We start from the raw sequence: 26,117 nt of genomic DNA on the forward strand, positions 1-26,117 counted from the left end.
AGTAGCATGGAGAGCTGCATCAAACCAGTCTCAGGACTGAAGACCACAACAACCACATATGTATATATATATATATATATATATATATATATATATATATATATATATATATATACATTTTTATAATATGTATGGATTAAATTAATGAACTTTGTTTGTTTGTTAATACATCATGTCACTGACATCATGTTTTAAACTGGTTTCTTTAGATCTACAAGTCTTGTCCCCAGGAATAATGACGAGCTTTCACACAACATCACCTTGACTGAAATAAGACTCCTTATTTGTTAAAATGAAATAGTTTAACAGGCTTTGTTTCTTCGAAAATACACTCATGCTCATAAATTAAGGATGGTGCTGATTCATGGTGAAACAACGCTCCGCTGGGCGGTTTGCTGGTTTAAATCATCTCGGGTATGTCGATGCGGTGCATTTGACCTGCGGTCGTCGCACGGTGGCGCTGGCAGCAGTCCACATACGCAGAGTACGGTGCAGTGAGTAAGCGTGCAGACGTTTTCAGACGTGCTAATGGTGACCGTGTGTTGAGAATGGCTCAAAGATCACATATTGATGACGTTATGAAGCGGCAGAATACTAGGGCGACTGGAGGCTTTTCAAACACAGCAGGTCGTAGCACGGGCCCTTCGTGTGCCACAAAGTGTGATCTCAAGATTATGGCAACGATTCCAGGAGACAGGAAACGTGTCCAGGCGCTACAGTAAGGGACGTCCACAGTGTAAAACACCACAAGAAGACCGATATATCACCATCAGTGCCCGCAGACGGCCACGGAGTACTGCAAGTAGCCTTGCTCGGGACCTTACCGCAGCCTCTGGAATAGTTGTCTCCAGACACGCAGCCTACAGACGACTGAACAGGCATGGTCTATTCGCCTGGAGACCTGCACAGGAGAGCCCTTAAATCCTGGAGTCTAGAACACAGTACATGGTCATTGGAACAGTGGTCCCAGGTTATGTTCACGGACGAGTCCAGGTGTAGTCTGAAGAGTGATTCTCGCCATGAACCAGGAACCAGATACCAACTCCTGAATGTACTTGAAAGGCACCTGTATGGAGGTCGTGGTTTGATGGCGTGGGGTGGGATTATGATTGGTGCACGTACACCCCTGCATATCTTTGACAGAGGAACTGTAACAGGTCAGGTGTATCGGGACGTCATTTTGCACCAGTATGTCCGCCTTTTCAGGGGTGCAGTGAGTCCCACCTTCCTCCTGATGGATGGTCCCACCGAGCTGCCATCATGGAGTAGTACCTTGAAACAGGAGATATCAGGCGAATGGAGTGGCCTGCCTGTTTTCCAGACCTAAGCCCCATCGAGCACGTCTGTGATGCTCTCGGTTGACGTATCGCTGCACGTCTTCAAACCCCTAGGATACTTCAGGAGCTCCGACAGGCACTGGTGCAAGAATGGGAGGCTATACCCCAGCAGCTGCTCGACCACCTGATCCAGAGTATGCCAACACGTTGTGTGGCCTGTGTACGTGTGCATGGTGATCATATCCATATTGATGTAGGGGGACAAGAGCAGGAAACAATGGCGTTTTGTAGCACATGTGTTTCGGGACGGTCTTTTCAACTTGTCACTAATACCGTGGACTTACGGATCTGTGTCGTGTGTGTTTTCCATGTGCCTATGCTATCAGCGCCAGTTTTGTGTAGTGCCACGTTGTGTAGCACCACATTCTGCAATTATCCTTAATTTATGAACATGAGCGTATATAAACATAACCTTTGACTTCTAAATAACAAATTTTACATGCTTACCGTCTAAATTATTGCTTACTTTTTCCCGTATACTTTAATCACAGCTCAGCTATTTCCATTAAAGCAACACCATTTAAACTGGTACTTGCAAATAATGTTTGTAGTAAGCAAATTCAAATCCACATCCGATTTCTCATGTGTGTACAAAAATCTAGTGACAGTGTCATCAACATTGAAATTCATATTTTCCCTGTTAAATTGATTCACTACCAAAAGAGCAGAAAAAGCCACTAAATGATTCTCCAATTTGTGTTCCGACACTACAGGACTGAATTTCTTTGGAAGTTTCGTTTCTGCTCATCCCACTGTTTCTGTTCACCCCAGTTTACGGTTTGATCCATAGACGGTCGGTCGACTGAAAGCTTTTTATTTGATTGTATTTGATCTGTAAAGTGCACAGAAGTCTGATGTATTGATGACACCAACATTCGATTTTTATTTTTGTTTCCGCTCTTCTTGTTAAAATTGTTGTCATCGAGACAGATTACTGTAAATATATGAATAACAAAAGTGTGTTAACTCGACTGTTGTAACTGTCACTTGATTTGCACCTCACAGAAATGGATGACATGGACAGTGTCATTTAATGTAAGCACGACTACGGCTGAAATTTTTCTATGCCTCGCCGGCCGGTGTGGCCAAGCGGTTCTAGGTGCTTCAGTCTGGAAGCGCGCGACCGCTACGGTCGCAGGTTTGAATCCTGCCTCGGGCATGGATGTGTGTGATGTCCTTAGGTTAGTTAGGTTTACGTAGTTCTAAGTTCTAGGGGACTGATGACCTCAGATGTTAAGTCCCATAGTGCTCAGAGCCATTTTTCTATGCCTCCTTTTGATTGTCATCACGTCACACGCAGATACAAAGCATCTGATGGTCGCCCGTCACCTTCCGTGGACATTGTTCCCTCCACTCTATTTTAACAATAATTTACTAGCGGATTTAGCATTGTATCTCCCAAAATTTGCACGTCTTCTCCCTGTCAGCGTCGGAATGTATAATTTATTTACATTTGGAGATTCGTGTCAGTAACCCTGATGGAAAAGAAGAGAGGGAAAAATTGGAGAGTACCCAGATCCATTGTTTTGTCAGGCCTCTGTTCTGCCAAAGAAGACAATTGTAAACAGAAACTTATTTTAAGAAGGCAACGCCCCACACCACAGAAATATTTGAAGAACATCATGATTTACCGCCAAGAGTTGCTAATTAAGTTCTTTAGTGAACAACGAATTTCGGTCGACCACCCTCGTCAAGTCCTTGCACACCAATGGAAATAACACATAAAGACCATTACAAAATTCGACTGTAAGTATCCCAATAACTGATGTAAAGATACACGAAAGAGCTCGCGTAGTAAAAAGTCACATACTCGCTTTAAAACATTTACAGTATCATACTGAGCGATAAAATCAATAGCAGCAAATAATAACATTCATGATTTTATCGCTGGAAATAAAAGTAAGGATATATAGAACAATGTAACAGACACTGTCAAAACCTATGACGCGAAACGTAAGTTCATCACATTTATACAGAGTCACATGTGTCAAACTGTAAAAAGTTAGATCATGAGTAATGAAAGCGTGCTAATTGATGCATTCATTCACGTTATATTAACAAACTGTATTAACGCTACGAACAGAGGCATTCAACGTAACTGTCGACTGCACAGTAGATTACTGTTGTCCAGTTGAACCAAAGATGATCTACAGATCTGCATACCTCGATAGTTGCAGTACTCCAGTATATTACAAATGTATATCGTAGGTGTCATATGTTACCATGAGTACGTAAAAGTCACAACAGTTTAACATATTATACGTTGCATTCAACAGCAAATTTATTGTGTTACAAGAACATTTGTGCTTCCAATAATAAAATGCAGAAAAGTAACAGCTTATGTTTAGAAAAAGAAGAAAGATTGGACTTAGCGTCCCGTCGACATCGAGATCATTAGAGACGGATTGTGCCACGGAATGCGGGAGGAAATCGCACAAGCCTTCTCAAAGGAACCATCCCAGCATTTGCCTAGAGCGATTTAGGGAAATGACTGAAAACCTAAATCTGGATGGCCGTCTTCGGGTTGAATGCGAATATGTGCGTAGTCACATAGATCTGTGTGAAATAATCTACACTTGTATTTAATACGCACATTATTTTCGTCTGAGAGCGACCTTTGAGAGACAAGCAGAACCTCAGTGAAAGGGGAGTGGGCTACCAATGAAGAAAATTTGAAGTGTAGCATGTCGTTCGCTCCATATAAAGTGAAATTATGATAAATATAGGTTCAAATCCTTAACGAAAATACTAACGTAGTCAACCTGTGCAAAGAAGCTGACATAATTTAGGGATTTAGTTAATATTACATGTATGTTGTCACTGGCACAAGATATACCCAAATGTAAATTACAAAGTGACGGCTCATATACATTACATTATTAACGTTTGAAATAACAGCAGCATATAGTGTACCACTAACGCGAGTTGACAGAATATTTAATACTATAAGCAGATAAACTCACTGATTTAAACAAGAGATACACTGTACTTCTAAATCGACAGCCTGAATATACGACTATATGTCGATGTTGTAGTATTCAGTCTGAAGACTGGTTTGATGCAGCTCCCCATGCCAGTCTATGCTGTGCAATATCTCCAGTAACTACTATCTCGAGTAACTATTGAAATCTACACCCATTTCAGTCCGCTTACTGTAATCATCTCTTGGTCCCTTTTTACAATTCTTACCTCGTCACTTACATTCAGTACTAAACTAATGATCTTTCGATGCCTCAGAATGTGTCCAGTCAACCGACCCGTTATTTTATCCAAGTCGTTACACAAATACCTTTTCTCTCCAATTCTTCTCAGTACCTCCTTGTTAGTTACTTGATCTACCCATCTAATCTTCAGCATTTTTCTGCAGCACCACACTTCAAGAAATTCTACTCTCTTCTAGTCTGAACTGTTTATCGGCCATGTTTCCTTCTGCACAAGGCCTCACTCAATATAAGTACTTTCCGAAGGTGATTCCTAACATTTAAATTTATATTCTATCTCAGCAAATTATTCTTCTTCAGAAATGATTTTCTTGCCGTTGCCAGTCTACATTATGTATCATCTCCACTTCAGCCATCAAAAGTTATTTTGCTGCCCAAATTGCAAAACTCGTCTGCAGCTTTAATTGTCTCGTTTCCTAATCGAATTCTCTCAGCATCACCTGATTTAATATGACTATATATCGTTGTCCTTATTTTGCTTCGTATATGTAAATCTTATACTCTTCTTTCAAGGCGCTGTATGTTCTGTTCAACTACTCTTCGAAGTCAGTTACCGTATCTGACAGGATCACAATATCATCGTCAAACCTCAAAATCTGTATTTTTTCTCCCTGAAGTTTAACGCTTTACTCCTTGTTCAGCGTACAAATTGAATAACATCGGTAATAGGCTGCAACGCTGTCTCACTCCCTTCTCAATCAGTGCATCCCTTTCACGACCCTAGACAGTCATAACTGCCGTCTGGTTCTTGTCCAAGTAATAAGTAACCTTTCCCTCCCGGTATTTTACCCCTGCTATCTTCAGAATATCAGTGTATTCCACTCAACATTATCCAATACTTTCTCTAAACTTTCAAATGCTATAACCGAAGGTCTGCATTTTCTATACTTATCTTCTAACGGAAGTCATAAGGTTAGTATTGCCTCATGTGTTCTTACCGTTGACCGGAATCCAAACTTATCTTCCTCGAGATCGGCTTTCACCAGTTTTTCCATTCCTCTATAAACAATTCCTGTTAGTACGACTTAAGACTTATTATACTAATAGTATCAGCAATATTCACACGTGTCAGCACCTGTTTTCTTTGGAATGGAATTATTATATTCTTCTTGAAGTCTTACGATATTTCGCTAGTCTTATACACCTTGCACACCAGATGGAACAACTTTGCTATGATTGGCTGCCTGACATAATATATCAGTAGTTCTGACACAACGTCATCACTTCCAGAAGCCTTGGTTCCACATACGTCTTTCTTTCCCTTTCTATAACATTTCCTTGAAGTTCATTTCCCTTTGTAAGGGTACAGTGTCCTCACAGGACAATGTATTCGCTGTATGTTATTTTACATGTATATACAGTTAACGATGAAGTTCTCCATTGAGAGTATTGTATCCGTCACTACCGCTACGACTTAATCTTTTCTTGTTGTCAATAGGCTGAACACCAGTTATTTTTGTGGTGCGAGATAGTTGCAGTATGGGCTCTCGTCCAAGACGGAGTGAGACGGGCTTGGATAGTGCATTCGTCGGCACTGTTCAGTAGCCGTCTTAATGCTTTTATTGCGTGCCCTTGTCGCGATCTGTCGTTGCTTAAGTTCCAGTGTGGAAGCGATAGGTGGCAAATTGTGGAATGTAGATTGAAATGCTGAGTGTTATAAAAAGTGTTAATGTCTACTGAGTGTTTGAATAAATTCTAATTCCTTACCCCTTAACAACAGATGTTCTCATTTGAAAAAGTCATCATAATATCCATGTAGGAATTATTTAATGAGATTAACTGTACAGAAAGTTTGTTGGAAAAATAAGGAGAGACAGCGACCTAATACATCGAGCCTGGAGAAATACCGACAGGGCCGGTATACACGGAGACAGGGATGTCACATTCTGCAACAATCTTCGAATCGGCAGCCTGACTGCCAGCGTCTACGTATGGTGAGAGAAGTAGACATTTTTAGCGGAACCTCAATTTCGAAGCAGTTTTGGACAGGAAAATAATGATAGGCTGTGAATAATCTCATTTTAATTATACTTTGCGTCTGCATTATACAACTGAACAGTTTTCATAAGGACATCGGTAATATGGATATTATTTATGAAGCAGAACTGTGTAGTAGAATTCAAAATGTAGATGCCATGGAAAGTAAAAATACAAACTTGAATGTAAATGTAGTACCACATAAGGCAGTAACAGATAATAGAGTTGGTGTTGTAGGAAGAGAGGACGCACTGAGGCAGTTTTTACAAAAGCTCGACGATCATGAGCGAAATCTGAACAAAATGTTAGATCAAAAGATAGTGAATTTTCGTAACGAGTTTCAGAATCAGTTTAATAATTTTGTCAGGAATGCAAGAAATCACTTGATGAGAAACAATCGGAGATAATGCGGAAGGTTACAACACAGTGTCAAAAAATCGATGCAGATGTAACTGAGATACAGAAGAAAGCCAGCTCACAAACAAAAGTAGTAAAACAAGCTTTACTGAGCAGTGCCGTGCCGTTTCAAATAATGAGGTAGTTCGAGCTCAAACTGCATGTGAGGAAAATAAGAAATCAATCATTAAAATAGTATAAGGAGCGCAACAACAATGTTCCGACATAGAATCAAAAATACGGAGACTGGAAGACACATTGTAGAATGTAAGAACATCCCATACGACAGGAAATAGAAATATTAATGCAAGAAAATCATGGTACAGGTTGCTGCAAAAACCATGTTAACGGCATGCTTGGTCAGGGGCAGTTTACAAAAATTGACCCATATAAACAATTACATCCCGAGTATATCATTAAACAATTTAAGGGAATCGGTATTTGTTTAAGACACATGAAAGCAGGAGCTAGGACATGGCGAAACTGTGTATTCGATCAGTATATTACATTTTCAGGCTTCAAAACTATGTTTCTCAGCAAATACTGGTCGCTCGAGAAACAACGAAGTACAAAAGAGAAACTATTTGCGATGCATAATAATGATCGGCATGAGAGGTCGATGAGTGACTTTCTTCAAAAACACTGGGAGCGCAGTAGCTATCTGGACGATCCTATTAGTGGTGATGATTTGATCATAATTTTGATAAAGCATTTACCATGAACAGTAAGGAAACAGCGTCGCGAATATTTTTATTTTGATGAGTTATTAAGAGTTTTTGATCGTTTAGAAGAAATAAATTACGAAAGAAGGGCGAGGGGGTCACAACGAAATTCGACTTATCTTAGTCAAGAGTTTCAATGAAATTATGCACCGCGGCAAGATAATTACAGACGTTAATCGTGGGACCAACAACGTGACAATCAACAGCGACACAATGCATGCGAGGAGACGACGTTCGAGAAATTAACGGGGTAATGATGATCAAATTTAAAACGATGAAAGAAGAAAAAATGATTTTGGTAGACGTAACCAGCAGACAGTAGAGGATGGAAGAGTTCGGTAATATTCGCCACTCAGAGATACGGATGACAGATTTCGACAACACGCCCTATCTCTGGTAAACTAGAAGCAGTTTCGGATGAGACCCGCTTCGGAACGTCCGAACAGTCTAATGGGTCAAATTGGAGAATACAAAGGATTAAATGTGAAACTGCAGATATTAGGGCTGAACTATTGAGGGAAGATACACATTATGAAGATGAAGTGTTGAAACCAGAGTTTGAATTTAGTGTAAGTGGTCGGCAAATTATAGCAATATTAGATTCTGGCAGTAATACTACAGTGATCTCTGAAAGTTTGTGTGAACAGCATCGTGAAATAGAAGAGGTACCTGTCCTGTCAATAGTGTGCACATCAGTACAGCAACTGGGGACCGAAGTTGTGCTGTTACTGGAAAGGCACTCTTTAGATGCAAGATTTGAGACAAACATTTCGATGTGTTGTCATTGATTCTTGATTCTTTGACAGTGGATTGGATTTTTGGCAACGACTGACTGGCAGAAAGACGGCGTAAGATAGATTATGCAAGAGGATGTTTAAGTATTTGTGATCGGAATGATGGACTGGATGTTAATATCGCCAGTTTAGTAGAGACAAGGGGAACGTCTCTACAGGATTAGGAATAGTGATTCAGAAGAAAACAAATGATGGAACTGAAGTGTCAGATATACGATAGATGAAGTGTCCAAAGGAAAAGAGGGAGATGTTTTGAGATGTCATGTCAAAAATTCAGGAGAAAGTAGATGGCTTAAGTAACTTACCCACTTTTTATCAATAATAATTACAAGAAGCTTTACGTATGCACGTCAAAGTCTTTTCAAGTAAACCGGGACTTATGGCAGGATGCAAATGTCATATTAAAGTGCGGCCGCATGAACCATTTATAATTAAATCATATTCGATACCACTAGCCAGAAGAGAGGCGGAAGTACATGAGATTAAACGCGTGGTGCCCAATGATATAATTGAGAGATCAGATAGTGAATATTCTAATCCGATACATCCAGTCGTTAACAAAGATGGATCCATTAACTTACGCTGGACGCTCTAGCAATTAATCGCATTATTTTACCCAAGAGGGATCAGCCCGAAAACAAAGACGAAATTTTGCAGATGTTTGCTGGTACTTGTTACATAATAGCATTAACACGACAAGTAGTTACCAGCAACTAGAACTGGAGGAAGGAAGCCAAAAGTATGCCGCGTTTTTGTACAATGGAAGGTGTTATCATTTCAATCGGTTGAAGCATTTCGTCAGCAACATTTGTAAGAGCTCTAGATGGGATTCTTGGAGAAGAACTCTTACAGGACGTAATCGTGTACACTGATGACGTTTTAATTATGTCTTCATCGTGGGAAGGGCACATGTCTACCCTGTATCAAGTACATTTGAATCAGCTGGAGTTGCACTAAGTCTGGAAAAGCCGTAATTCGTCCGGAAGAAAATCCAATTTTTAGGACAGGTTATCTCGTCAGCAGCGATTGAGCCAGATCCGCAGAAATTAGAATCTCTGCGAAATTTTCGGTCGCAACATATAAAAAACCACTGCAATCTCTTCTTGTGTTCTGTGGGTATTATCGTCGACTCTGAAAGGGCATTGTCTGCCATCGCCTGCATTACTGCCATCAATTGAGAAGAATTCTGTTTTGAACTGGGGTATAAAACAAAAAGAAGCATCTGATGAGGTAAAGAAATAGCTTTTGGAACGTCCACAATTACACCCCCCAACTTTAATGAACCATTTTGTCTTCGAACGGTTGCCAGTGGGTTTGGACTAGGCGTTCACCTATATTAAATAATCAATGAAAATGGTCAAGAATGACAACGTACAGTTGCCTTTGCAAGTCGTTTGAAAGCGTCGGAGAGAAAATGTACAGTAACAGGCAGAGAAACACTCGCTGTTACGATTTGGGGCTTTTAACGATTCCGCTGTTTTCTTCTGGGACGACACACTATGGTTCTTCTGCACTGTAAATTATTTAATAATCGTCTTGCTAGATGGGCTCTCACTCTGCAGGAATACGCTTTCGAGTTACAATACATTACTGCCGAAAATATGTGGTTCCTGATGCTTTGTCACGTCTTTCTCAACATTCGAAAATGTTTGTACAGAAACACTGCGTATGAAGGGGATCAAATTTAATTTCGTGGAAAGAGTTGAAGAAGAACCAAAAGTTCGTTCGTTTTTACGCAATATCAAAGAAGAGAAAGAGGTGGATGAGGTACTAAAAATGGTAAAGACAATATATTCTGATGAAGTAGAAGTTAAAATATAAAAATATTATCTAGCGCACAGTGATATCTTGTACAGAAGAACCGACTTGAATTCCAAAGAATGGAGGCTTTGAATATTACAGCATATGATTGATGTTCCAGTCAGATACATCCATAATATTTTTGCACATTTTGATCTGAAGAAACGCTTACAGCAACTTCAAAAACAAATGATATTCAACAAGATGTCTTGGTGGCTACAACATATTTTTAAAAAATATGACTTACGTCAGCATACCAAAGAGTGTTTAAGAGGTACTGTAACCTTGTGACACTAACATCACAACATGTGACATCCAGCAGTTTGCGAATTCTCCACCGAGTGTCACATGGTGACATCCAGCCACCGCTGCACCACAGCGAGTGGCACAATCATCAAAAACCCCGTTTCCCCCATTCCACCAAAACACCTCTGTGCGTAGCCACTGTCGCAGGCAGCCTCGGATCACTGGGTGTTTATCAATAAATCCTTGTGATGCGGAGCAGTGGCATCGTTGTGAATCCAGTGAGAAGTATTTACTGTGCTGGTATTTATCAAAAAAGGGGAGTACCCATAAGTGTAGTGATTAAATTTAATACAAAATGGCAGCGAAAAATATTTTTGGATATTGCGAAGATGTAAGGTATTTATGAATTTATGTGATTGTTCCATGCACTGCATGCGACTGAAATAACTTGTACCTCCTCCTTTCCTTTCTTTCCCTTTTAAATTGGTTAATTAATAACGATAATGGCTGTCACTTTGATTACTTATTTATCTGTGTGCGTGCTGTGTAAGGCCTGTGATTACTTCTCTTTTTGCTGTGTTGTGACAATATTTCACCTTTGGTTATGACGACAAGAATGTTAGATTTTATTAATGATTATTGCTGTCCAGTTTATCGGTGCTTTATTGATTGATCTTATGAAACAGATTACTTCATTGACTGATTAAAAAGTTGATTACCTCATTAGCTACTTTAATGATGAACTTAAAGGTTGATGATGTTAAAAATACTTTCTCTTGGTAATGTTGCGGTATGGTGACTATCTTTGAATGTCAATAGCTTCAATATTTCTTTAATTAAGGTTATCTTTTATTCTCTTCTTCCCCTTCCTGTTTATTGGGGACCTTCTTACGTGATCAGTTTCACACTGAAAGTTTATGTTGCCGTAAACTTATCGATAGAGTTCTCCGTTGTGCGTATTGAAGCCATGGGTATCAGTGAGGTTCATCTTTGCTTTTTGACAATACGCTGAAGATCAGTTATTGTTGTGATGCGAGTTAGTGACACTTGGGCTGTCGGCCAAGACGGAGTGAGCCGACCTTTGGTAGTGCATTCGTCGGCATTGCTCGCTAGTTGTCATAATGCTTTTATAGCGTGTCCGCTGTATAATACTTAACACTATTACTGAAGTCAGTGATTAAAACAACGAATGAAGACAATGTATGCCACAAACGAACTGCCTGAATATATTTCAGCGTAACAGATTCAAAATGTTTATATAGCCAGAGAGTTCAAACCACGTCTCACTAAACTGAATGGACTAACTTATGTATCAATGTATGACTAACATAAAAATTTTGCAATGTAGCAGAAAACATGCTGATTGCAACGACGTTCAATGAACTGTCATACTAATGTCAGTCCACTGCAATTTGATAGCTCATATAGACGGACTAGGCACAAAAAGAACTACAGTATATCAATAGAAAACCAGGGTGAAACAAATGAAGGCCTAACAGTGTTCCACATGTTTAAAGTTAGATAACGTGACGATGTTTATATTGCAGTTATTTTAACAGGCATTTTAATATTAATAAAAGCAAATGTATAATGTGCTCTACAACGTATCGCTGAATAAATAACATAAATTAGGATCATTAGTATGGAGATCTCCATTGGCAGTACTATATTGTTTGGAGTAAGTCTTTGAAATTTTCGATAAAATTCCTTTTTCTTAGATCAGGTTTTTCGTTTAAAACAATACTAGAGCTTTTTTGTAAATGTGTGTAAATTCCGGTTCTTCTAAAATAGCCATGTGGTGTCGGTTTTTCAATTCTGTGTAGCAGTGTTGTCTTCCACACTTGACACAAAATAGTCTTCTTTTGTGAGGTGTAGAGAGAATTTGAAGTCGTTGTTATTACTTTTGCAAATGCATTTTTTATGTCTGACAAGTGATTTCCGTCCAGTGACCCTCATAGACATTGTCACAGTCATTGCAATTAATTCCTTGTACTCCTGATCGCTCAAACTGGCTTATCTTATCGAAGACATGTACTGCAGGATTCCCGATGGTGTCGTTAGTATATAAAGCTACTGGAACATTTGTATTATGAAAAATGTATCCAGCTCTGTCGGGTATCTTCCTTGTAAATTCAAGCGTAGCAAACTTGCTTTTCTATTTCGCTCTACATTTTAGAGTAATTTCCTTACATTTTAGGTTTTCATTAGCGTTCAATACGCTGACATCTCCTATTTCAGAGTCATATCCATTATAAACTGTTTTGTACTGTAGTGTGTCTAGTTCATTTCACATATTTTCTTCTGAAACAGGAAGCTTAATTAATCATTCAGTCATTCCGTCGAAAAATACATCCTTCTGTTGGTGGCAAGAAAATAGGTTACTCCTTTTCAGAAAATATTTAATTACTGTTTGCTGTTATTATTCTCATATCTAAAATGTTAATTCAATTGTTTTCTCCCATTTCAATTTTAGATTTTATGTTGTTATAAATTTACTAAAATGTTTTGGTTTTCACTAATTTCTTTCATATTAGATTCATGAGAATTGTAGTATCATCTACATTTCTTATGTAGTATAGTATCTTGTTTGCAAATTGTGATTGTTCTTTAAAGAATTTATTTTCTAAATGATCTAAAAATATTTTAGATGCCTGCTATGCAACACCTTCGTTTTATTTATAAATCTTATTATCAGAAGACAAGTAATTAATATACAGAACAAATTTATGTAGCTAAGTAAGTTCCATCATTTGTCCCAGTTTTTGTATCGTAACAGATTGCGTTAAATAAGTTTGATTTTCTCATCCAGAAGCATGTTAGTATGAGTTAATTACATTCAAGGAAATCAATTTGGGTTCTACTTGTATGTTAATATTTTTGGCTAAATTCACTAGCTGATGTACGCTTTTTATAGAATGACTATTAGTGGCTGTGTAACGCTTGTTATCAATGGCATGTGGCTTGTTTCTAAGTAAATAGCAAGAACTTCTTATGTAGTTAATTACTGGGCTATTTGTATGGCGTGCATAATACGTAATTCCGGCTGTGATCTTAGTTAGGTGTACCAGTGCTCATACTGATACAACTTTTTCTTAATTTACAAACAGCATTTTATTGGCTACTTCGAATTTATCAGCAAGATCACTATCCAACATTTTCATTTCATTCTCATTAAACAATTTTAGTATTTTTCAATGCAACTGTCTTCTTTCATGATTACTACAGCACTACCATTATCAGTTTTCAAGAAATTGCTTTATGAGCATGTAATTTGTAATTGACGTCTTCAATAGTTAACTTGAAGGGATTTTTATAATTATAGAATTTTTGGATGCAATTTGGCCCCTAATTATTACAGAAACCTTACATTCTTTACAGTTACATTTGGAGCTGGAGGTTTTAATGCAATCAAGTGACAGTCCAGCGTGTGCTGTTGATGTTTCCTTTTTATTTGTTGCATTTAACTCAGACGAAATATTGTGTTTAAGTCCTTTTTCTAAAAATTCTGTTTCACCAGTATTGAAACAAATATATATAAGACTAGCTGTTACCCACAGGTGTGCTGTTATGTCAGTAATTTCCTTGTGATGACTCTTCATTAGCAAGTATGCTACTGTACATGCAATGATATCAGCTACCAACGTGTGACTGTCTTTTGAGCTAAACGTAGCTGGTGATGTGAGCCCCATTCTTCCCCCTCGCAAATTGTCGCAATGCATGATGTATCAGTATGCCCAGCATTACTGCCAAACAGTGTGTACAGAGGGGCATGGACAGCAATTTTCATCCATGCATCATGCTAATGAAATGCTGTACATTTTATAATGTGTTCACTATGCAACAATCTGATTTGATCCATTATAAAAGGTTTTGAAAGCCTGTGACTGTGAAAACAATGTGCTTGTTTATAAATGTTTATGTAAAAAATTTTCGATGTCTAAAGTGTACAGCAAGTTGTGTTTGATGTTTAGTGTGTGTGAGACTCAGCCCAAATGGAACAAAAGACAGCTTTAAGTCTAGTGTGTGTGAGACTCAGCCCAAATGGAACAAAAGACAGCTTTAAGCCTAGTGTGTGTGAGACTCAGCCCAAATGGAACAAAAGAAAACTTTTAGTCAACGAAATGAAGCAGACTCTCACTCATCGACAACATCACGTAGAAATGGCATAATACACACAAAAAACACTCTTGAAACTGGAAATCATTTCCCGAAACGCATTGTGTGAGAGGTAAGTTAACAAAATCGTGACTGATAGCACAACAATTATTTATATAAGAACCATTATGCAGCAAATGTGCAAGTATGAATTAAACACACTGATGACTGTATAAGCACTGTATCCATTACTTTGAATCATATCATGTAGAACACATCAACCAATAAATATGAGAAAGATCAAAAGTCAAAGAGTCATAGCTTTCCAGAGAGTTAATATTTTAACCTGATTCGCGCAATATTCTTCAAATCAATAAGTATCTTGTACTACACACTTTCTAAAGCAGCCTGTGTTCTTCCTCTGGGTTCAAGCTATCTCCATACCAAATTTTATCGAAACAAACAGACCTACAATTTACAGCTTACAGGTATTGAAATATTAAACGGTAAGTGTCCGCAAACACAGCAGAAGGTATCAGACGCCAGGAAGTTTCATATCAGCACACACTCCGCTGTAGAGTAAAAATTTCATTTTAGAAACATCCCTCAGGCTGTGGCTAAGCTATGTCTCCGCAATAGCCTTTCTTCCAGGAGTGCTAGTTCTGCAAGGTTCGTAGGACAGCTTCTGTGAAGTTTGGAAGGTAGGAGACGAGGTACTGGCGGAATTAAAGCTGTGAGGGCGGGGCGTAAGTCGTGTTTGAGTATCTCAGTTGGTAGAGCACTTGCCCACGAAAGGCAAAGGTCCCAAGTTCGAGTCTCGGTCCGGCACATAGTTTTAATCTGCCAGGAAGTTTCATCAAATTCATTACGCACACAAACGCACACTGAACTCACTGTGACAACTCTGACGACGGTTGGCAGAATGAAACAAATATCTTCACTGCTTTATTAATTCACAGTTGAGTCACCACACCATCTAACCAATGAGCCAAGTGCTTTTAACACAGTAGGGTCTTCAAGTACTAAACAATACGCAGACCCAGCAAACTGCACATGACAGCACACTGACTCCGCTCTACTAGGACTGAAATGCACTCATCTTAAAGCTCTATGGATCCGGTTTACGAGAAGGACGTGCACCCATGTGGCCACAGCCCCTCCACCTGGCACTCCATGCGTGCCGCCAGTGGTCCTGGCGTGTTGTCGCGCTGCGCGGACTTTCCTCCTCCTGAATCCCCAACTGAACTACCACACTCACACGACCCAGAAAAACAACGACGTCGCCCCAAAGATAAAGCAATAGTTACTACATATCAGTAACCACTGCTGCTGCCACTAGCGGACAGGCAACGCTTGCGAAACCGAGCGGCACCAGTCAACACGAGAAGAAGACAAACAACCGCAACCATGCCAACTAAACGATCCCGTCTGGCCTGCAACAGAGGGCGGAAACGTAGAAACAGCACCAACACGAGCGGCAGTACGGCTCAACCTCATGCTTTGCCCACGTTACTTGTGGAGGACCCTTGAACGAGATTAGCGTGTTCAAACAAAGAGATAGATACTACGGTTTTAGATTTATAACAGGGTATTTTTTTTTCGTGAAACGATTATGTTGAAATAAAGCCTATACGGTGTCCCTATGTACGCTTAGATTACCAGTGGAAAACCCACAAAAAAATCTAGTAGTTTTGGATATTTTCGTGTTCAAACAGAGAAATAGACAGATACGACGGTTTTGGATAAAACTTTAAACCATAATTTTCTTTCAATGGTCCGATTTTGATTAAGTAGAGACTTTTTGGTGTCACAAGCTGTGTTCAAGTTACCTGTGAAGACCCCATAAAAATTCATCTAGGACAAACGTTTTCAACAGACAGACAGACACGACATTTTTAAAGATTTACTATTACTATAGAGTTTAACTGGTTTACCTACACAAAAATGGGTTTGGCTACAACTGGCTTATTGATTATTTGGTCAGTAAGAATGTTAATCATATTAAGTGCCTTTGTCTGATTTTGTCTACTTCATAGTCAATAAAATAATATATAATTACAAGGCTCCAATAAAAAACACTTCTATGCAATACTTTGCCTAAATTAACACGAGCTGTGTACAACTGCTATTTAAATACTGATTTCTTTTATAACGGCTCCATGTGAGCCACTACATGGTTCTATGAATGTTAAGAGCAATGTAGCCAACCGTTGTGTATAGGTTCGAATACAGCTATGTTGGGTCGAAGAGGCACTGGTGGCCACCGCTCAGCACTCATTGTGTGGCTCGTACAGGTAGAAACCGCTTACGCTTTCTGAGCCCTTCCGGTACCATGTTAGGTTACTTTTCCCTTGGACGCGGGTGAGTACGGGTGCTCTGAGTAGCATCTCTGTTTGCTCAGTTGGAAAGTGTGCGAGCTTTGTTTGAGTTTCCGGTAGTCACTCTCGTGCGTGCCATTGATAATCGTACCGCACCAACTAATTCAATCAGGGAACGTGTTAATTTCAGTAGTATTCAGTTTATTCGATGAGATCTTTTGTGAAAATGTAGCTTTGCGCGGACGATGTGATGTACAATATTAGTTAGTTTAGTGTATTATGTATGAATGTGTTTTGTACTTTCTGGAATGCTTGGGCTAAATTTTATGTAATTAACAGTCCAGTTTGGTTTCATTCCCACGGACTTAGTTGCCCATACTCCGGTGCACCACATGTGTTCCTGTGTACACCATGAGGCTCCAGTTCGATGTAAACGCATCTCGTGTTAGAATTGAAGACTCAGTTTCGTGACGGAATAGGTGTTTTCTTGTTTGGTAAACTTATTTACGAAGTTACTGAGATGTGCGGAATTTTATAAGTGGACTTCGTTCTCTGAAATTGACCCGGTGAGCTTATATGTGGAACAGGGAAGCTTTTTTTCTAAGTTCTGTCTTTCGTTGTGTGAGTGACCAATGTGAACGTGGTGTGTGTGATCTTGACAAATCGTATCCAGTGTTGCCCCACATGTGTCGGTCCCGATGCTGCACTGTATAATGTGGCATGTGTCGATGCACGCGCTAGCATCCGAGGTAACTGTATTTTGACTTCTGTGTGTGTGTTACTGTTAATGAGGAAATAAATGTGAATTATTGCTAAATTATTTGTTGTTACATCTCACAGTGCCATTTCGCTCTCTACTCAGGATCCTTAAAATCAGTCAGTTTGCATCTTCTCTTAGCAGTGTTTCAATAAAATTTATCCTGATTATTGTATATCCAGCCTATGGATCGGTATTTCATTAAACCGTCAAACGATCTGTGAGGGGGCACTGTTTTATCAGTTTAATTAATTAATATTTAAATAAATTTGGCCCCCTAGTCAGAAATTTTGTGTTTGGTACTTGTTGCAGGAAAACAAACGTAGCCTCTACTTGCAGTAATTCCTGGGATTTAGGAAATCAGAAAAGAGATATTTTGCGTAGCTGATCTTACCAGTAACTTTCAGTTGTAAAAGAAAATAGGTATCATTCACTTTTTGCAGTCATTCTTTAGTTCTTCTTTAAATCACTTTTTTTTCAGAAAAACGTTGTACTTTTCGCTCACTTCTTTACTTTCTTTTATATTGATCCGTGCATATGTACTTCTTTTGTTCAGATGTAAACATTACTGATTAATTCTGTATAAATGTGATGTATCTATGTTTTTTGTGATATGTATTGACAGTCTCTGCTACATTATTCTCTATGTCATTATTTTAATTGCAAGGACGAATTCGTGGATTTTATATATCATACTACCAGAACAAATTTTTACGGGTGACACAAAAAAACTTGTTATATCCTGAAGATCTGAAGGTTATTCACTCAGTATACGAATAAAATCTGTGTACTCCTGATTCGAGGTTGTGCAGGCAAAAAGCTCCCTCAGCCGCTCTCCTCCCCCCTCCCCCGCCCATTCTCCATCCCTCCTTGTGGACATTTATGGTACTATGTCAAAAACAGCGACATTTATCAGCTAATATGTTGATAACTATTAGCGGTAAACATACCCAACTGTGACTGGTGTGTATCCCATAAACGACAAAGTTCCTTTCCAATCTGGAATATATTAACTCTTAAACGTCCAACTATGAGTAAGGAACGACAGGAAAGACAAAAACTGTAAATAGACAAGAAAAGAAGACAAAGAGCACTACTAAGTAATCAATTGTTTTAACTGGCTTGATTATGTCTCTCTTTTCCCATCCTGTGCTAAACTCACCGTCTCTACACCAAATATCCTCTACAGTTTCTTTCTTTCTCTTTTGCATACTCTAGTCTTTGTCTGCCCGACTATTTTAGCCTTCTACTTCGCTATCTAAAGTGGAGTTCTTGCTTCACCAACCCTTTTCAGTACTTGCCTGAGTACATAATTTTCAATATTATTGATCAGCACCGCAATTCAAATGCTTCCATTTCCTTCTTCTACAGAATATCGATGCCCTACGATTCATGTATAAAGAATGCTGTGCGCCGGACAACAGCTTTCACGGACCTGTTTCCATCGCAATATCTAATATCGGTAGAGGTCATTTATTGCAAGACCTTCTTTCACTAGAGGCAAATTACTTGTACTGTCTTCACTATCGGGAGCAATGGCCGCGTAAATCTCATTCAGGTACAATTTTTATTCTAGAAAGTGCATGGCGGCTATTCACCAGCACTCATTACCTTTTCTTTTTGGATGCATGAATTTGAAGGAGACCGTACGAGTACTATTTATTAGATCTGTTCCTGGGGCCGAAACGACATTTCTCCCGAACAAATGGTCGATACAAGGTTAACATAAGAAAAGACCATATCACTAAAATTTGTGAGAATAGACACTCTTAACAATCTCCCAGCATTGTAAATGAAATTTTGTTATGAATAACTTCAGTGAAGAATAGGTTCCGTGTCCTTTGGCGCCATACAGAAAGAGTCGCACGTAAAGGGGTGTCACAATCGTGTCTCGAAGAGATTTGGTACAGTGGGAAGGACATCTGCCCTAGGAACATGACCATAAACGAGGACCAAATTATTACACGCTGTAGACAAAGTAAGAGCCACATATCTCTGTTGACGGAGTCGAAAATGATCGGAAGATGTGAGAACTAGTCAGCTGGCAACAAAAGTCATAGCCCGGAAGTTTTAACTGAAGAAAAGTCAGTGCACTTAACATTTAGGGCTCATGTTGTACAAACCTATTTTCATACTTGGCAAACACTGCAATCGTGATTGTCTGTCGTTGTGCAACGGTAGTGAGCAGTGACTGAAGCGGCCAGCACTACTATGCAACATGTATTGTTTCTAATAGCTCTGTTGCAAGAAACACGAATTGAACTTCACAATAGTTTTGTACCCATTGTTTTCCCAGATTGAAGGTGATATGGCTATTTTTTCACTTTCTAACCTGAAGAGACAGACAGAAACCACAGACCATTCGCGAGACAGACAATACAGGTCGTGACTATATCGATTTTTAAACACAAAACGCGTCACTACCGCCACGAAAGATCCTTGAAAAAATTCATTTATCCCAATCTACCAGTTCGTTTCTCCTTAGTTAATTTTCTATTAGTATAAGAAAATGTAACTGTAACTAGAATGCGAACTAGCTGGGAACGGACACAAAGCTAGTAACGTTTGAGGCTGCCGATGATGAGAAACAGCAGTCGAGGGGACTGCTTCAAGACAGGTTAGTTGCGACGAGTCTCTTTGTATATCTAATGTTCACAGAATATTAGAATGTTTTGCTAACGTGTTTTGGTTATATTTCACTTCGAATGTAATTCATATTGTAAAAGCATACTATAAACAATTTCGGTTTTGATGTTTCTTTGGGTAATAAAAGTACATGGCTTCTCAAAGCACCGAATTTATATTCAACGATGTGAAGCAGAGGGAATGAAACTAGTGCTCATGCTGTTCACGATTGCTTAATATCATGCTCATCACGTAATTTTTCAATAATGAGCTGATGAATTTTTATTTTCAGAACTCAGCATATGTGGCCGCTATCTTGGATAAAGCTTGTCTCATAATTATTGATTGTTCATGTAGAATATCCCGTCTTGTTCCTTACCATACGCAAATTTTGCAAACTGTTTTATACAATTTAAAACAAGAATCGTGAAATATCTTATGTTCTGAACTTTCTACATATTTATCTGTAGTTCACGTTTTCGGACCCCTTTGCGGGTAATAAGCTTAAAAGAAATTTGACAATGTTCACTTCAGTTGTCCAATTCATTATTTTAAAGTTAAGGAGCAGATTAGTTGTGAAGCTTATCTCTCGCATCTCGTCCTGTTAAATAAACTTCAATTGACTCTAAAACAGCCAAAAACGAACTTTATGACGAAATAGTATTCCCTTTTCTAAAGAATCGCACAAAATATGAGCGCTTTCAAGAGTACAAGTAAAACCATGCCACAAATTGAACTGCCAGTTCAGTTACGAACTGTGACTCAAAAGGAAACAAAATTGTCAGTTTAAATTGTGGAACAATCTCTCTTATTCTCTTGGAAGTGTTCACCATGAATATTTCCTGTAGAAAAAAAAACACATGCTCTACCGTCACAAAATTCTATGTTTTACGTGAGTAAGCGCCAACATAATTTGAGGCGAACTTGATTCACATGGACAAGAGGGTGACATCAGATTTATAAGAACTCCGCTTTTTAGTTTTCAACTAATGAATTCGGTAACCGAATTCAGCATTGACGAATTTCTCTTATGTTGTTAATGCATGGAGCTTCCAAAAGGTGAACCTCAGACGAAAATGTAGAGCGTAGTATAGACGGTATTTCGATATTGGCAGTAACAATTTATGAAATAGCTCATTCCATACGCACCTCATACGGAATAAGCCAGGTTATTTTGCATGAACAACTAGCTATGAAATAGTTTTTTACGACATGGATGCTACACTGGTTTAATTAAGTCCAAAAACAATGGCAAAGACGGGGTTTGTAAACATTTAAAAATAAATCTGGTTGATTTTGTGGCAAGACCTGTTGCTGTTAGACGAGACGAGGATCCACACCGCCAGAAATGCAGCCTTAACAAGAGCATCACGTGCAGTCTGGCGACCCTGTACCACGAAAATAGGAGACGTCTGTTTAATCTGTGGACAGAGTGTGTTCTGGGCCTCAAAAGCGCCTTTTACCGAGTGTCTCCTTAATGCCTGCGAATTACTGTCTCACCCTTTGCAACTGGACTGAAAAGTTCGCGTGACGACAAAAGAAAGAAAGTCATATAATACCAGGACATGACAACTACTGCAGCTCAAAAATTGTAGAATTTTGAGTATGAAGAGTTAGATCATCCACCCTGCTAATCAGATCTGGCCCTCTTTGAAATACAGAGTCCACCAGAAAAATGTATACACTCTTTGTCAGTCTCTACCGAGACACCGATATTGTCGTTCGATTCAAGTGACGAGTGTGTTATAGTATGCCCTTGGATCAACAGATGTTTGTACTTTCATCTCGGTATTGAGGGAAGAAAATGACAGGAGCACGCTTGACATTCGAGCTACGAAAATGTATTGTGAAGTGGTTTTTCAAGAGTGATAATGCTAATACTAACACGAATTCTTTACAGACGAATGGAAAAACTGGTAGAAGCCGACCTCGGAGAAGATCAGTTGGGATTCCGTAGAAATGTTGGAACACGTGTTATCTTATAAGATAGATTAAGGAAAGACAAACCTACGTTTCTAGCATTTGTGGAAAGCTCTTGACAATGTTCGCTGGAATACTTTCTTCCAAATTCTGAAAGTGGCAGGGGTCAAATACGGGGAGCGAAAGGGTGTTTACAATCTGTACAGAAACCAAATGGCAGTTATAAGAGTCGAGGGGCATGAAAGGGAAGCAGTGGTTGGGAAGGGAGTGAGACAGGGTTGTAGCCTATCCCCAATACTATTCAATCTGTATATTCAGCAAGCAGTAAAGGAAACAAATGAAAAATTTGGAGTAGGAATTAAAATCCATGGAGAAGATATACTTCGAGGTTCACCGATGACATTGTAATCCTGTCAGAGACAGCAAACGACTTGGAAGAGCAGTTGAACGGAATGGACATTGTCTTGAAAGGAGGATATAAGATGAACATCAACAAAAGCAAAACGAGGGTAATGGAATGTAGTCAAATGAAATCTGGTGATGCTGCGCGAATTAAATTAGGAAATGAGACGCGTAAAGTAGTAAATGAGTTTTGCTATTTGGGGAGCAAAATAACTGATGATTGTCGAAGTAGAGAGGATATAAAATGTAGACTGGCAATGGCAAGGAAAGCATTTCTGAAGACGAGGAATTTGTTAACATCGAGTTTAGATTTAAGTGTCAGGAAGTTGTTTCTGAAAGTATTTGTATGGAGGTTAGCCATGTATGGAAGTGAAACGTTGACGATAAATAGTTTAGACAAGAAGAGAATAGAAGCTTTCGAAATGTGGTGCTACAGAAGAATGCTGAAGATTAGATGGGTAGATAACATAACCAATGAGGAGGTATTGCACAGAATTGGGGAGAAGAGGAGTTTGTGGCACAACTTGACAAGAAGAAGGGACCGGTTGGTAGGACATGTTCTGAGGCTTCAAGGGATCACAAATTTAGCATTGGAGGGCAGCGCGGAGGGTAAAAATCGTGGAGGGAGACCAAGAGATGAATACACTAAACAGATTCAGAAGGATGTTGGTTGCAGTAGGTACTGGGAAATGAAGAAGCTTGCACTGGATAGAGTAGCACGGGGAGCTGCATCAAACCAGTCTCTAGACTGAAGACCACAACAACAACAATGTCGTTGAAGTGCAACGTCAGTGGGGGCGGTAGTCTCAAACAGAACCGCCAACCAGCCTAACAATTAAACACATCATTCGTAAGCTTGAATTGCATGGGACGATTTGTGATATTCACAAAGGAAGATGAGGAAGACAGCGTACAGCTACAAGTTCTGCTTCGTCGGCTCTCGTGTTGGAAACATTTGTTAATTCTCCACAGAAGTCTGATACGCAATGTGCACGTAAAGTGAGGGTTAGTAGTACAAGTGTGCGATGAATTCTGAAACCTGGAAAGTGGAAAATTTACATTTCACGATTACAGCACGTGATTAATGATGACGATCCTGATCGCAGAATTCAATTTTGCGATTGGTATCAGCAAATGGCAACTGATGAGGAACAGTTTGTTACGAAGGCAGTGTGGGGTGACGAGGCACAATTTAGACTTAATGAAACCGTGAATCGGTATAACAGTGTGTACTGGGCACCGGAAAATCCGCATGTTTATGTTGATAAAGCGGTCAATCAATCATGTGTGGCGTGCACTGTCAGCTGAGGCCTTAGTAGGAACCTTTTTCTTTGATTCTATTGTCACTGGAGAAGTGTACCTGGAAATGTTGCGCACGTCAACTTTGCCAGGTATACGTGCGCTTTATGGAGTTGATGAAGAGGTCTTCTACCAACAGGACGGGACGCCACCACACTACCACCTAGCCGTACGAGCTTTCCTGGATGACAATTTTGCGGAGCATTGGATTGGACGAAGAGGGCCCATTGACTTGCCTCCACGGTCGCCAGACGTAACGTCTGTGGACTTTTACTTGTGTGGAACTGTGAAAGATAACGTCTATCGACGTAAGACACGCACGCTGGACGAACTTCGCCAGGAGATTACAGCGACATGTACAGCGATCTTCACTGTACTCGTCTTTCCGTTATGTGTGTAGCCGCCAACGGTGACCATTTGGACATTTAAAGTAACCATGTGCTAAACTGAAAGTTGTACAACATGTGTGATCAATTATTAAATGTAAAATAAACACATAAGTAATACTTTTCGTTCCTTAAAGCGTGTATACATTTTTCTGGCGGTCTCTGTATGCGATCACCTAAGGCAATTCGTGAATGACAATCGTTTCGGGTCCAACGAATAGCTTATGACAGCCACAGATGGATATCTTAAGTAGCTGCGCAGTCACACAGAGGAGACATAATATATTCAGTGGAAAAGCAATGGACAAAGTGCATAAAAATTAAAGCGAATAATGTCGAAAAACAAACTCACTTCACGTGAAAAAGAATACAGCGTTTCACCAGCAACCCTAGAACGTTACACACTGTTTACGACAAATAATTTGAGACTGAAACAAATTATATGTTATGGCAAATTATAGCTTTCCTGTAACTTTTAGTAAGCCAGTTATTTTTGAATCTCAGTTAACTAATGAAATATCTGCGCAGTAAATTCCACTCAGTGGGTCTTTACACTCTATACATCTTTCTTCTTCTTTTATTATTTTTTTATTGCATGACATAATTAACAAAAGCTAAGACCATTGCCTTGCAGTATCAGACAGGACTGCATCGAAATGGAAATATTTGCATACCTGACGAAAGGACGGAAACACACATACACACACACACACACACACACACACACACACACACACACATTGCGAGGCATACGTAATTTAGCGGTCGAAATCTGGAGGATGGATAGGAAACGAAGAGGATGAATTGATTACCCTCGGTGATTAACGATTGCGCAGTGTGTGCATATGAGTGCGTTTCCTTTTCAATGCTCCTGCCGGAAACCCAGTAATAACGGACGTGTAACGGCGCGCGGTTAATAGAAGCGCCGTTGCAAGAGCTTGTGTTCGTCGCCATAGCTGTCGTTGCGTGCCTCGGTACGACTGAATCGGGCCACTGCTAATTGCTCGTTAATGAAGTCTCGCCCAGTTAGTTAAGTAACCGTTCGCTCGGGACTGGAGCCAGCAAACGTGACATTTAGTTCACCGTTCTACTATAAGGTGATTAAACTTCCTGCACTCAACCTGTTGCCGTGACAGACCACATTAAAACACTTGACTATATTATTAGGGACACTGGTTTAAATTACTCATTTTGATTTAAGACTCATCCGTTCACGGAACCCAGTCTCAATATTATTTTATTCTGTTGTCCTACCTAGTCAAGAAAATGCTTGATTTCTAGTGGAAATACCTCAAGGATAAAGTGTACAATGCAAAGAAACATCAAGTTTGGAGTTAACGGTTAATTCTAGGTGGTATTGAAGTAAGTTTTCGTCTTTGAACGATCCAGTTGTAAGATCCACTGAATCTCAAGATGCAATGTTTAGGTGACACACTCCGCATGCTGTAATATATAAACATTCCATAGGTCTATTACAACTATAGAGAAACACCCCTACTCAGAAATCGATTGGAAGTCAAGTAAAATCAAAACGTAGGCAACGAAAGCAGGAGAAATGAGAGTAATAAAATCATAGCTTTGCAACATTTAGAAGAATAAATTACTTGAAGAAATGCAGTAACAAGCCACTTTTTATATAGCTTTATTCATGCCCAGACTTGTTTCGCGCTTCCACCTCAGTTAATCTAATACATTCACATCATCATCATTATAACCACTAAGCCAACAGCATCACGAACGCTGCTTCTTCCCTACGCTAAATTGCAAATCGTTTAGCTACCACATATCCCGAGTGCCCGTTGACGTGTAATTAATACTTAAG

This window comes from Schistocerca serialis, chromosome 2, assembly GCF_023864345.2.
Source record: "Schistocerca serialis cubense isolate TAMUIC-IGC-003099 chromosome 2, iqSchSeri2.2, whole genome shotgun sequence".
NCBI classification, from domain to species: Eukaryota; Metazoa; Arthropoda; class Insecta; order Orthoptera; family Acrididae; genus Schistocerca; species Schistocerca serialis.